This window comes from Phocoena sinus, chromosome 3, assembly GCF_008692025.1.
Source record: "Phocoena sinus isolate mPhoSin1 chromosome 3, mPhoSin1.pri, whole genome shotgun sequence".
Classification (NCBI taxonomy): Eukaryota; Metazoa; Chordata; class Mammalia; order Artiodactyla; family Phocoenidae; genus Phocoena; species Phocoena sinus.
The window spans coordinates 125,263,513-125,279,272 of NC_045765.1; the positions used below are offsets into that span (position 1 = coordinate 125,263,513).

The 15,760-nt window shown below is 38.2% G+C and overlaps 1 protein-coding gene across 1 annotated transcript in view; it reads right to left on the reverse strand.

Moving 5' to 3' along the window:
* The window catches only part of ZSWIM6 (zinc finger SWIM-type containing 6), a 207,303-nt gene that overhangs the window by 190,193 nt on the left and 1,350 nt on the right, over positions 1-15,760 (reverse strand). The window lies entirely within an intron of this gene.

Sequence of the window (15,760 nt, forward strand, 5' to 3'; positions counted from 1 at the left end):
TTTAACTTGAGGGGTTCCCTGGTGGCGCAGTGGCTGAGAGTCCGCCTGCCGATGCAGGGGACATGGGTTCGTGCCCAGGTCTGGGAAGATCCCATATGCCGCGGAGCAGCTGGGCCCGTAAGCCATGGCCGCTGAGCCTGTGCGTCCAGAGCCTGTGCTCCCCGACGAGAGGCCACGGACAGTGAGAGGCCCGCGCACCGCGATGAAGAGTGGCCCCCGCTCTCCGCAACTAGAGAAAGCCCTCACACAGAAACAAAGACCCAACACAGCCAAAAATTAATTAATTTTTTTAAAGTGCTCCAATGAACTTGTTTAAAAAAAAAAAATTTGAAGTATCAAATAAAAGGAAAAAGCAATCCCTTAATCACTCGAAGGTATTTAAAATTCAAAGTTATTTGCTTTGGTAACCCAAAAGTACTGTTCTACACAGGAATGCCCAAATTATTTTCTGTGTAGACACCGGAACCATCTAATAAATAAACTGCTTTTTCAGAATAGTTTTTTGGCTGATGCTGATGCTGTTAACAAGTTAACAAGCTCGAAGGAAAAAGTTCCCTCAAATAAGAAAAAGAAGAAAGAAACCTTACATGGTATTTGTATAAATGTACTGCTGGTAATAAAATAAAGTCTCAAAAACCAACCTTCCTATCTTGTGGTCATATTCCTATTCAAAATACCTCCTAAGAGACAACTCAGATTTAGAAAATCAAACAGATATTGGAACTTGGAGCTATTTTTTTTCAACTAAGAGAATTTCATACAGGTACACACAAATACTGACATATAATCTAAGCCTACCATTCATTCAAGGGACATTTCAATGTCTACTAAACACACACTGCACTGACACTATTAATAGTTGGCTGTCCTGGATTTAAAATTTCCCAGTATTTTTTTCACTCTAGCAGATTTATCTTTCAACTCCAAAAAGGGACTTTTTATTTAAATACTCTGTGATTCTCACCCCAAAAAACAAGACTAGAAATATCTACTAAACAATAGCAAACTCAAAATGACCCTATAACAGTATACGGCAGGGACTTCCCTGGTGGTCCAGTGGTTAAGACTCTGTGCTCCCAATGCAGGGGGGCCAGGTTCGATCCCTGGTCAGGGAACTAGATCCCGCATGCTGCAATTAAAAGCCCCACATGCTGCAATGAAGATCCCGCGTGCCACAACTAAGACCCAGTACAGCCAAATAATATTAAAAAGTAAATAAATAAAATGTTATTTAAAAGAACAGTATATAGAAGAATATTTTTACATTTATTTGTTAGCACTTCATATTCTGAGTTGTTTGATAGCCTAACTATTGCTCCCCTCTATAAAAGATGCTTAGAAATCTACAATCCTACACACTTCAATTTCTCATAAGAAACAATCCCTCATTTTCTCCAATTTTCACATTAAAGATGAGTTCCACAGCTGTGTTCTCAAGTTTGGAAAGGGCCATGAATCAGACAGGCCAGTGTCAGTCTTTACAACAACCCCTTGCAGAATGTCAGAAGGCCTACCCACCTTCACTGAGAAAAAACCAGAGTATACTTATGAACTTGATTTACTATTATATCTTTTTTAAAAACGGTATGATGGTTCTAGATTTCCTGGGTAAGGCTTACTGAAAGAGTCAAGACAGAATTTTCTACATTAAATAATAAATTAGGCTTCTTGAAAGAGCCAGGTTCAAAGCTCAATTCTAAAAATTAAAAAGGCAAATCAAAAGTAAAGAGAAAACTAGTTGCTCCACAACTGTAAAGGATCAAAGAGGGGAACTGCAACTCAAGGAGTAAATTTTAAAAACTAGCCTTTTAGAGATGCAATACCCAATCTATCCATAAAACCACCGTAAGTTGGCCATTATACACTGCATACATACATTCTGAATTGTTACTATCTTTTTTTTTTTTTTTTGCTGTACGCGGGCCTCTCACTGTTGTGGCCTCTCCCGTTGCAGAGCACAGGCTCCGGACGCGCAGGCTCAGCAGCCATGGCTCACGGGCCCAGCCGCTCCGCGGCATGTAGGATCTTCCCAGACCGGGGCACGAACCTAAGTCCCTTGCATCGGCAGGCGGACTCTCAACCACTGCGCCACCAGGGAAGCCCTGAATTGTTACTATCTTTAACAGGAAGAATGGTGGCGGGGAGAGTAAGTAAAAAATACAGTTTTTGTAACATTAAATAAGCAGCCCAGTGAAATATAAATTCCGGAAAAGGGAGGAGGAAAGGGACTCTCTATATCTGAACGTGGCTACTTGAAATTTTGTGCTTTTCTGGCCTTAACCCACCACCACTTAGCCCATCTTTACCACCATTCCTTCCCAAGACCCCAACACGCACGCATATGCACGCAGGCGCATAAACAGGCGTTCACACACAACACATACACACAGTTACAAGGTTTAAAAAATACAAACCATATCCTTATGTGTCAAAAAATAAACTTCATACAAGAGCCCAAGAACTCTGAAGTCTTGTGATTTATCAAAATCAAAAGACAATGCCACTGCTAGGCTATGAGCTAATGCAAATTCAGACCTAATACATACACTGAATTTTGAATAAACTCAGTCACTGGCTCTTACATCACCATTTTGTTTTCTAACACATCTAAAATTATAAACTATGAAAACGAATTCTGGAAAATAAATGAGCATGAAAAATTATGCATGAAACTTACATTACTGTTGAAACAGAATTTTTTTTTTTTTTTTTTTGCGGTACGCGGGCCTCTCACTATTGTGGCCTCTCCCGTTGCGGAGCACAGGCTCCGGACGCGCAGTCTCAGCGGCCATGGCTCACAGGCCCAGCCACTCCGCGGCACGTGGGATATTCCCAGACCGGGGCACGAACCCACGTCCCCTGCATCGGCAGGCAGACTTTCAACCACTGCGCCACCAGGGAAGCCCTGAAACAGAATTTTTTTAAAAATCTGTCCATTTTAAAATAAAAGCATTTTTTCACAAATTGTTAAAATGAATAAAGAGTTTCAAAAAAAAAAATAATTTTCTCCATTGCAATAGTTCTTATTGAAAGCAAAAATGCAATACTATCCAATACTCTGGAATTTCTTGCTATTTAATGAAACAGCTTAGACAAAATGCCTTTTTAATAAGTTGCTAAGAGAGATCCACAAAAACTGCAAAGAAACTGCTCTGACAAGTTCCAATAAGGAACATCATTTGAGCACTTTGCTTATAACAGCACTAGTCAAACTACCATCTGGGCTTTGGTTTTAATCAAGCTTATTAGTTAAACTGGAGCTGACATAATTTACATGACTAACCTAAATGAAATCTAAATTACATTAAGGATCCATAAGATAGTCACTTACCTACTACCATCCAGTAGATTATAATGTTCTAAGCATCATATTATAAATATATATATATGTGTGCATACACACACACACACACACACACACACACACACACCTCTATCTATAGAAACATACATAGATATATCAGTGGATCTATCTCCAAGCCACTTTTGGAAAATACACCTACCATAACCTCTAACTGCAGAAAGACACCACATGGTATAATTAATACACTGTGATATAGTTCAATGTACTCGGTACTCTATCCCCAAGACATTCTGATTATATTCCCTAATGAAATTTTTGTTTTCACTCTAAGAAACAAAATATTCTTGGATCAGCAAGAGTAAAGCTGCCCAACTTGCTCTTATCCACAATGGAAGCATCTCATTTTAAGATGTAAAAATTTAAATTAACTCTGAAACATCTGCCTTCTCTAAGCCATTAGACCAGCAAGTCACCTTTCAGTAAATCCCTCACCTTAAGCTTTATTTCAAAAAGTGAAGGCAGCAAAATTTGTCCAATAACTACCTTAAAGACAAAGTGAAAAAAAATCAATTTGATTCTATTCCTAGTTATTTTGGCCAGTTATTTTGTTACCTTAAGAAGGGCATCACATCAATGCACTAGCTAAATGTTATCCTGACATCCAACAGATCTAAGTACATTACACCACAATTCATCGAGTAAGTGAATAATAATCATCATCCCTGTTTCTATTCACATTCAGTGTGGTCCATTGTACACTGAAAATCATCCCTAACATACCCTCAGCTTTTTTATGTACCACTATGAAAAGAATATAAATACTGTTCTTTTTACCAAAGTTCCTTCCAAACATACTACAGATTCACACTGTGGCATTCTTTTCACTTCTTTCCAAAATTATACAAGAACAAATACAACATATTTTTCATTTTGAGTACAACTGATAATCAAGTAAATTCTTAAATTCACATGTGTATCCAAAAGTTTAAAACTCAGTTTGCAAATACACTCCACATAATACTGGCTCTAGGGTATACAGAATCTAGACCCAGATACTGCTACTTCAACCAAAACTCACCTATATGCCCTACTAGAATAAATAGTAAGCTTTTTATTTGCTAAACATGTTCTTACAGCATTAACCAAACCTAAACACACACAACTGTGTTAGCAAAGAGAACACTGACAAGTGTAGAAAAAAAAAGTACATGTGTTTTTTTTAATGTCTAATGACACCCATAATTATATAAACCAATTCAGACTCTACAACTTCAACAGGAATGGCAATTTTAAAGATGCCCAAGGCATTTTAAATTAATCAGGCAAATCTCACACCTCTTGGTGCCACCACAAAACCAAAATTATTGAGCAGGATATATGTCAGACCTGATAAGGCAATTTTGAAACCTTTCTCCTATCTAAAATAGTTATCACAGTATGATGACTACTATCAAAAATCAATCCTTTCTTAAAAAATGCACATCCCACTTCGAAAAAGTAGAGGTAAGTAGAATATCATAACACAGAATATATACAAAAATTAGTTCTGTTTAATAACTGAGAAGTTAAGTTTTTGACATTTGCCAAGCAGTCCCACAACATGCTGGCCCTATGCCATCATGGCCTAGTGCCAGCCCGATGGAGGGCCAGGCTAAAAATAGCAGCCAAGCAGCAGCTGGAACACATAGGTCCTTGTGACCTCAGCTTTATTTCCCTAAATCAAGGGAGGTTGAAGGGAAGGGGACAGTGGCTGGGAAAGAAAGGAATGGAACACACTCTCTTGGTTGGTATTTCCTACCTCTTCCGATTTCTTGCCTTTTTCCCTACCATTCTCTACTATTCCTCACTCCCCCACTCCATTCCCCCGGGCCCAAGAAAGGAAGGGAAAAAGCATGGGCATTAGAGAAGGAGGGAAAAGAAGAAAGATACTTGAGCTCTGAGGCAGGTTAGGTTCAGAGGCTCCCTTCACTCCTATCCTCAAGTCTCACTTGATTCTGCCATCATCACAAAGCAGCCATTGGTCATTTCAGTCCTCAGCTTTACCATTGTCTAGAGAAAATATAAGACAAAAATTACACAGGTGATAATTGTAGGAGAGAAGCAGAAGAGAACTAGAATATGGTGTCAGGAGTTCAAAATCCTAAGTGCTAAGGAAACTCGAAGAATGCTTTAAAAAAAAAAACAAAGTCCGGGGCTTCCCTGGTGGCGCAGTGGTTGAGAGTCCGCCTGCCGATGCAGGGGACACGGGTTCGTGCCCCGGTCCGGGAAGATCCCATATGCCGCGGGGCAGCTAGGCCCGTGAGCCATGGCCACTGAGCCTGCGTGTCAGGAGCCTGTGCTCCACAATGGGAGAGGCCACAACAGTGAGAGGCACGCGTACCGTAAAAAAAAAACAAAAAAAAAAAAACAAAAAAAAACAAAGTCCGGGACTTCCCTGGAGGTCCAGTGGTTGGGACTCAGTGTTTCCACTGCTGAAGGCCCAGGTTCAATCCCACCACATGGACAAAAAAAAAATTAAAAATTAAAAAATTAAATTAAAAAACAAAGTCCTAAAGAAATAAGGTAAACTTATTTTTTTAAAAAGTCCTCTCTCACATACATCTGATTACAAACTTCTGGTATTTGTGTTTTAGCAGTTTATTTTACGACAAATATTTATTAAAATCATGACCATCTTCTTTGTAGAAATGAGTTAATATAAAGCAGTAGCAGGAACAAAGGTTCAACGTAACCAAATACTACAGTGCTACCTTCAACTTCTGCCAGCCTTTACCAAAAGACCAACAGTAACACCAGAAGAGGCTCCAGGCTCTGCCCTTTACAGTGAAATGATAAAATACCTATACTTCATTTATAAAAATACTGATCACTGTCAGCAAATATTTAACAGCTACAACATGGCACATGTAGCATTCTAAATTGTACTAACGTAATTAAGAGAATTTAAATCTTGCTTCTGTGGACTCATTCTATGTACTATCTTCTTACATTATTTTCCATAATACCTTCTAACCTTAGAGATCTGACACCAATTAACAATGAAAAATGCTTTAAGTAAACAGACTGTTAAATAAGGTAGGACCAGGCAGTGAGTCACCTGAACTTTAAGCGCGTTAATTCACTAAATGAGCTTCCAATTTATCTGATCAGCTTTTTCAGTTGGTAAGAGTTTAGATGTACTGACAGGTTCTACGGCATCCTTCCAATTAACATCCTTCCAATTACCTATCTCTTTCAAAGAAAATTAAATCTTTTTCTCAGCACAAGAAATAGTATAATTTTCAATCATAACATTCAAAAAGTTGTACAAGATAAATGTATATATGCGACATATATATTGCAATTAGATCTAACATGCAAGTTACTCCTCTTTCAAAAGTTAAAAATGTCTGATGAATGATCAAAATCACCGCACACAACCATCTTCCAAAGCTGAAGTTCGTTCACAAAAAGGCACTTTTTTTAACTTTTTGTTTTATATTGGAGTATAACCGATTGACAATGTTGTGACAGTTTCAGGTGCACAGCAAAGCGACTCAGCCATACATATACATATATCCATTTTCCCCCAGACTCCCCTTCCATCCAGGCTGCTACATAACATTGAGCAGAGTTCCCTGTGCTATACAGTAGGTCCCACAAAAGGTATTTTTAAAGTGCAGTTTTTCAAATCAAATTTTTAAAATACATGTTAAAAATCATAGCTCTGATCACAATTTAAAATTCTGGCTGTGAAAAATTACCCTAAAAAGTACCAAGAGACTATAAACATGAAGATGAACTTTCTAGAATAGTTAACGATGACACATCACAAGTATTATTATTTAGGGGGTAAGAGTACCAGCCCAGAGAGGCTGTGTCTGGCTCCATAATTTACCACGCTGTGTGACCTTGGGCAAAAGTTACTTGCGCTTTTTCCCTATGCTTCAGTTATCTCATCTGTGAAATGAAAATAATAAAAGTACCTAACTCATAGGGCCGTTAAGAAATATAAAGTACTTGGAGCAGTATCTGGCACATGGTTAAGTGCTCTGAAAGTGTTGACTGGAAATGCTGTTACAGCAGTATTAAGAGGCTCACTGTAAATCATGCTCAGTACAATAAAGAAAACCCCGAAATAATACAAGGTCTTTATAAAGAGATGTTAATAAAGCTTTGAGGCCACATCAATTACGTGAAAGAAGTGCACCTAAGGGTTATGTATATAGTACTAGTTACCAGCGATGAGGGTGGGGTGACACTGACAAACACTGGAAAATGTACAAAAACAGGTCAAACACAGACACTACTGAATAAGTTTTCATATACATACTACGTTCAGAATAGACAAATTTCTTACTGGGTATTGACTTCTATCGTCCTGTGTATGTAGTATTTTCAACTTTTAGTAAATTCTGTATTACAAGGAGGTATGCGTACAGTCACGTGTACTCACACCAACTGTAACAGAGTTTCATACAGCTAGCAATCATAACTAACTTTTCCTGAACTTTAATCTCATCAGAGAACATCTCTACAGTTTCCAAATGTCTACAAATGTTTTATACTAGCATGTACTAAGCATGCCAGAATCACTGCTTAACTGAAGCCATTAGAATCTGGCCTGAAACTAAAATGTTATCTAGAAATACTTTTATAACATTCAATGAAATGTTAGCCAAATAATCTCTCCAACAGCATAGTCAATTTACATTCACTATATGCTTGTTCTGATTTCTGAGATTTTCTGAAGTTTACCAAACATTCCCAGCAAATTAGGAGGCAGCCTGAGTAGTGGAAAAACAGAGATTCCACGTTCAACTTTGCAATTTACTATGCCTCTCTGGACAAATTACTCAACATGTCTGGGCCTCAGTTTTCTCATGAGCAAAATGGGAGAAGCTGGAATCGAGCTGTACAAATATTCAGAGCTCTACAGGTAGATAATAACTATCATGCAAGAGTATTGTGTAAAAACAGAATCTCATCCATTCGCATATTTAAGAAGAAACAGAAGAGTGCACCTGTACACAGAGGTCACTGAAATACGCTTGGGGTAGTGATACTCAAACGATACCTAGGTTCATCTGTCTCCTTTTCTCTCACTTGGGAGCATCAAATTTGTTACAAATAAATACATAAATAAATATATGTAACATATGCTGACAAAAAACTAATTATCACTAAAGAATTCCACAAATATAAAACACTTAGCATACCCTTTTCCAACAGACTTCACTTACTATCAGCTGAAGGTCAATCTTTAAGTTCAAAATGAAAAGCAGATTTTGCACTGCGTTCTCTCCAAAGCTTGCTTTGGCTACCTTTTCTAGATCAAAAAAATAAAGGAAGCATCCTATTTTTAAAGAATTGAAAACCACGTACAAAGGAAATTCTTAGCAGAACACGCAGCACTGAAAGCAAAAAGTGAAAGGACACTCAGATTTTTCTAACAAATCTAACACACTTTATTTTTGAGACTCTGGCTAGGATTGGGAAACAAGCCTCTTTCCATGGGACAAGACTATGTAACATATTTCTCCAAATTATCACTTGGTACTGATTTCTCAGAAAGAGATGAGTCTTTCCATTCACTATAAGGAGGAAATAGCTCATGTTTTCTAATTTACAGTAATCCCCAAATATTTACATACATCAAAAAATTAATAAACCAAGAAAATTAGATTACATTTTTATTGCGAGAAAGCATGATTTTTCAAACTATATAATAGTAATCTGAAAGGTAACTGAAAATGGTTTTGTGGGCTCCATGTAGTTTATTACCATTTAAAAAATTGTTGCCTATAATCTGCTTTGTTTCTAAGATGTTTATACTTACCTATAATCTGCTTTCTCTTGTAGGATATTTGTCTTCTTAAATATAACAGGTGAAGGTCAACAGCAGTTCAAGTATAATGAGGGCCCCTATAAAAATTTCTAACGTGAATGTATCTTATCATATGTATACATAAGTTTCTTAAAATAAAGGTACCAAATTCATTTTGTATCACTGAAGAAAACCGATTTTCCAACACAAAAATATAAAGCATGTAAGCATTTGGAATTAGTACAGACCCGTTCGTATAATTTTTAAAAGGGACAGCTTTCTTAAACGAAAGCATCAGTCATTCCTTCATTACCATCCTGTTCACTGAACATATTACTAGCTAAAATCACACATTCTTAAGTAAACTCTTAATACGATTCTGAGTAAAAAAGACATGCTGCCCTGCATCTTTGCAGACCAAACATTTAGAGTTGGAACTGATAGTAACTGATTACCCATTGTGAAAAGAAAAGAAGCCAAGGATAAACAGATAAACATCTACACAGTTGGCCAGGACATACTTAAGACAACACTGACTTTAATTGTTCAATTAATTGCAATAATTGTTCTTTAGACAACACTTTCCACGGAATCCTGATGTTTTAAGAAGGAAAGGTATCCGAGTCTCTCATCTGCAAAAAGGATGAAACTCAATGCACAGTTAAAATAATGTGGGTGGCCTTTTCCTCCTCAATTCCAGGGTGTACTCAGAATACAAGTGTGTAGGGCAGGAAATTAAAGACTGAAGCAAGAGTAGAAATATTTGCTTAATTCAAATCTGCAATTCCACCTTCCAGTATTGTTGAAATATTTTGGCTACGAAAAGTATTCTGTCTCCCAAACACTTTAGATTTCTTCATTGGACCAATACTAACTGCTGGAGAACCAAGTATCATAAAAAATTTCAAGACTGCTTCACCTAAAATTGAAACTCCCTCAGAACAATGCTGAGCACATCTGAGATGCTCAATACTTTCAAGAATCAATTGTAAGCAAATCAAACATCTCAACTCAGATAGAACCACAATAAAAAAACACACGCAACTAGTTTCAATTTTTTTTCCTCTTGTGTAATTTTTCATTAACCAAAAGACAGAACGAGCATAGGGTTCTGATTCAAATTTGTTCTATATCATTACCTTAATCTCAAAATTACATTCAATTAACTATATTATCATCAATAAACAAAACACCTAACTCTCAAAGTGCATTTAGAATCACATCTTTATATAATAATCTCTGGACTGTAAAGAAAATCAAAATACTCACAGGCCAACAAATTAGCCTTAAGTTAGCTGATTAAAATTTTAACCATCTTAAATCTAATAATGATCCCCTTCTACTGCTTTGTTACCCCCTAAATCATAAAATTTTAAGTAACAAATCTGAAAAGACCATGAGAATGTTTAACAAAGTATAAACAGAATTTCTCTCCCAAAAGTAACCAGAAAAAAACAAAAAAACCTAGCTCCTTCCTTATACAAAAGACTAGTTTCTAGTTTTGTTTAGACATTTCTTGCTTTTAAATGATTGTTTAGTCACAAATAAGGAAATGGTGTTTCAAAAAAAAAAAAAATTGAGTGTACACCAGTTCTTCAGAAAGGGGACACACACACACACACACACCCCAAAACAAAAAAAAATGTGTTAATTAAAAACACAAGGATAACTATCCTAAGATTTCTTATTACAAAAGTATATGCTGCTAGTTTTAAGAAAAATCCAACCATAATAACAATTAAAATTAAAATTCCCCCCAAAACCTTGCCCATTCATTTGACTGCCCTCCTCCAAAGATACTCACTATTCACTGGTTGCTTGTGTACATTTTCCACATTTTTATACACCTATATGCAAGTCCATCTTTTTTGTTTTAAACAGAAATTGCAGCATACTACATGAACTGTTGAGTTGTCTTTATTTTTTTTCGCTTAAAATTTTCTCTTTTTTGTATTTTATTTTTTAACATCTTTATTGGAGTATAATTGCTCTACAATGGTGTGTTAGTTTCTGCTTTATAACAACGTGAATCAGCTATACATATACATATATCCCCATATCTCCTCCCTCTTGCGTCTCCCTCCCATCCTCTCTATCCCACCCCTCTAGGTGGACACAAAGCACTGAGCTGATCTCCCTGAGCTATGCGGCTGCTTCCCTCTAGCAATCTATTTTACATTTGGTAGTATACATAAGTCCATGTCACACTCTCACTTTGTCCCAGCTTACCCTTCCCCCTCCCCGTGTACTCAAGTCCATTCTCTACATCTGCGTCTTTATTCCTGTCCTGCCCCTAGGTTCTTCAGAACCTTTTTTTTTTTTTAGATTCCATATATATGTGTTAGCAGACGGTATTTTTCTCTTTTTGACTTACTTCACTCTGTATGACAGACTCTAGATCCATCCACCTCACTACAAATAACTCAATTTCGTTTCTTTTTATGACTGAGTAATATTCCATTGGATACATGTGCCACATCTTCTTTATCCATTCATCTGTCGATGGACACTTAGGTTGCTTCCATGTCCTGGCTATTGTAAATAGAACTGCAATGAACATTGTGGTACATGACTCTTTTTGAATTATGGTTTTCTCAGGGTATATGCCCAGTAGTGGGACTGCTGGGTCCTACGGTAGTTCTATTTTTAGTTTTTGAAGGAACGTCCATACTATTCTTCATAGTGGCTGTATCAATTTACATTCCCACCAACAGTGCAAGGGGGTACCCTTTTCTCCACACCCTTTCCAGCATTTATTGTTTGTAGATTTTTTGATGATGGCCATTCTGACTGGTGTGAGATGATATCTCATTGTAGTTTTGATTTGCATTTCTCTAATGATTAATGATGTTGAGCATTCTTTCATGTGTTTGTTGGCGGTCTGTATATCTTCTTTGGAGAAATGTCTATTTAGGTCTTCTGCCCATTTTTGGATTGGGTTGTTTTTTTGATATTGAGCTGCATGAGCTGCTTGTAAATTTTGGAGATTAATCCTGTCAGTTGCTTCATTTGCAAATATTTTCTCCCATTCTGAGGGTTGTCTTTTTGTCTTGCTTATGGTTTCCTTTGCTGTGCAAAAGCTTTTAAGTTTCATTAGGTCCCATTTGTTTATTTTGGTTTTATTTCCATTTCTCTAGGAGGTGGGTCTAAAAGGATCTTGCTGTGATTTATGTCATAGAATGTTCTGCCTATGTTTTCCTCTAAGAGTCTGATAGTGTCTGGCCTTACATTTAGGTCTTTAATCCATTTTGAGTTTATTTTTCTGTATGGTGTTAGGAAATGTTCTAATTTCATTCTTTTACATGTAGCTGTCCAGTTTTCCCAGCACCACTTACTGAAGAGGCTGTCTTTTCTCCATTGCGTATTCTTGCCTCCTTTATAAAAAATAAAGTGACCATATGTGCATGGGTTTATCTCTGGGCTTTCTAGCCTGTTCCATTGATCTATCTTTCTGTTTTTGTGCCAGTACCACACTGTCTTGATTACTGTAGCTTTGTAGTATAGAATTGACTTGTTTTTACATGAAATATGTTGGTCACCTCTTCTTGTCAGTATATAAAAATATACTTTGTTTTTTCATGGTTGCATAGTATTCCATTGAGTACTACTTAGCCACTTCCCTTCTGATAGAAATTTAGCTTGATTCCAGCTTTTCAGTATTGCAAACCATACTGCAATAAGCATCACTCACCGTAATGAACATCACTGTGCACTAATATCAATATATCTATGGAATAAATTCCTAGAAATGACACAAAAAGATTGTGCCAAACATCAGGGGAGGCAGCATCCCATTCTCCCACCTCCTCAATCAATTCTGGGTAATGTCTACCTGTGTGCCAATGTGGTGGATGAAAATGGCATGTCATTTTTGTGTCTCTCTTAGTGAAGATAAATACATTTATTAATAATTTGCATTTCTTTCTGAAATGTGTTGTCCATTTTTCTACCAGGTTATTCATGTCTTTTTTTTCCCCGATTTTTAGGAATTATCTGCCAGCCTTTGGTCAAACATGTGGCAAATATTTGCCCCAGTTAGTTGCTTAACTTGGTTCATCATGTTTTCAATCCTACAGAAACTTTTAGATTTTTTTAAATCAGGTAACTTATATCTGTCTCTTCCTTAACAATTCAAGTTTCAGGTCCCATTAGGGATTTGCCTGCTCTCTCCCAGGCAAAATTTTTGGGAAAATTTATATGACTTCTAAATCATTACTGGAATGTTGTCAATAATATTTACATACAAGCACCTTCAGCAATAGCTCCCACCCCATATATCATTAGTTAACAATAATAAGCCAACAACACTTCCTCCAAAACTTCCCATAATCAACTGATGAACAGCTCTGTACCAATTAAATATTGCTTACAGCTGCTACATCAAAGGTTTAATTTTTTTTTCCTTTAAATTTCTTTTTCTTAAAATCTAGGAGTTGAAAAATAACTAAGCAAGTATGTTTAATTTCCGGGGAATCCCAATTCTCTGTCCCTCAATCCTTAAATAATCTTCAACATTGTAAGTGTAAAATAAAGTCCAACAACTAGATTGTCTGTATTGTATCTATAATTTAGTCATCTCTACAAAAGTCAAAGAATACTTCCTGTACAAACAAACTTGTAATTTTGCAACAGCAGAAAATTGCTTATGATGCTATCAACAGAGTATTCTGTTCTTTTCCATTTCAGGTTATGAAGCAAAAGGGTTCTACCTCAAATCACAAAATTATAAAATAAGCTTCATGTTAGTTCCAATTCAAACCACCACTTAGAGCTAAATTAGATGGTTAATCTAGCCACTCTCTCTGTTCTTCTTTAAGAAAAAAAAATCTTGGTCATAAGTTTTCTATCTCAGTGCCAGCTGCCAGGCATTTAACAGCCTTCCATCTCTAAGCTGACTGGCACAACAAGTAATACAACTTGGAAGTTAAGGAAATTGGCAGAACTCAGAAGGGAAAAAAGAATATTTTCCACAATTTGTACAGCACTTGTTTAGCACGTATGTTAAGTGTTTCCAAAGGGGTGGTCAACTCTTCAAACTATATAAGAAGCATCTACTTCACATCAACCACTGCCAGCTCCATTCAGTGGCCTCCTTCTCCTCCCGGGACTATTCAGAAAGTTACTATTTTCTTTTACAACTCACCCCGGCCTCTTCACCAATGAAAGCAGGCAAAGCCCACGCTGTGTGTCTGTCTCCTAGAGAAGATTGCATCTTTTATTTATCGTCCCTTGGCTTTATTTTCACAGTGAATTCCTGGCTTAAATGCAATCAGCCAAGAAACCCTCCCTATGTGCTCTCCTGTCATTCCTCATTGCTTGCAAGCAGAGTCAAGCACAGAAGGGGGAAAAAAAAAACTCAGCATTGCCAGCCAAGCCATAAAAACTCACAAACTAGTTATACTGAGAAACCATGGATGTGCTTCAATCCATTTCAACCAGGCAGGAAACAAGGGGGGGGGAGGGCGTAATAACTTGAAAGGCTGTTAATTAGATTTTTTTTAAAGAACGGATGGCCTCAGAAGTTAAACCCCTCTCTAGACATAAGGAAAGGGGTATCTAACCTAGAAAAGGCAACACTGGGGGCTGCCTTTACAAATAAATGACCATGCAGAAAATCACGTTTGCAGATTGCATCAGAATTCAAAGTAACCAGATAGAATTAAAACAAATCTTTAAGTCTCTCTTGGGTCCCCACCCAGCCCCCCACCGGACTCCCAAAGAGAAGGATAAAAGGAACTGACTACGGAAAGAGAAGATTAAATAAAAAATCAGAGGCAGTGATGCTTCCAAACCTCTCCCCATTCATTAGGAACCGTGCTCACCACCACAGTTTAAACAGACAGCAATATGAGAAGGGGGGGTTAGAAAATACGTCGTTTTGCAATCAGGAGAAAAATACGGGGAAAGGGGAGTTTCACTATAGCATTGTTCTTTTCCGTGCAGCTCAAAACATCCCCAGCGCTACAGCTGAAAAAAATATCTGACCAGAAAAACACACTGGAGGGTGGGGGGAGGGGGAGGACAGGGAAAGCTTTTAAAATTCGGTATTTGAGAAAACTCTCATGGTCTGTCAGAAAAAGAAGGGCTGTGCAGCTTTAAACCACAAGTCCTACTCTCGCCTTTGTCAAATATCTTCTACTTTACAAGCCCCGAAAAGAAATAAAGAGACTCTTTTGTTTGGTTTCCCCTTTTCGGAGGATGACAGAAAACTGAAAGGGGCACAAATAAACCTGAAAATGAGAACAAAGTGCGGGGTCGTGCCCGGCTGCCAGGCGGTCGCGCAGGGAGGGACGCGGGAGCGGCCGCGGAGCCCCTCCGCCTCACGCTCCTGCAGCCGCCGGCCGAGAGCGCCAAGCCCGTCACCGCTCCCCACGGATCGCACAGAGCACGACCCCCGGCCCCCCAAAACCGAACTCCGGCGGCAGGAGCCCCGGGCACGCCGCTGCCCCCCGGAACGGGAAAGAACCAGCCGCTCCCGGCCCTGCTCGCGCCCTTTAATTAGGGGGCGTCCTCGCGGGGAGAGCTCCCTCAGGATATGGGTCCAGCCCGCCGCGCGGCCCCGAGACGGAGAGGCGCGGAGGAAAGGACATTTAAATCCCGGGGCGGCCGGCGGAGCTCGCCCGGGCCAGTCCAGACGCCGCAGCGACCCC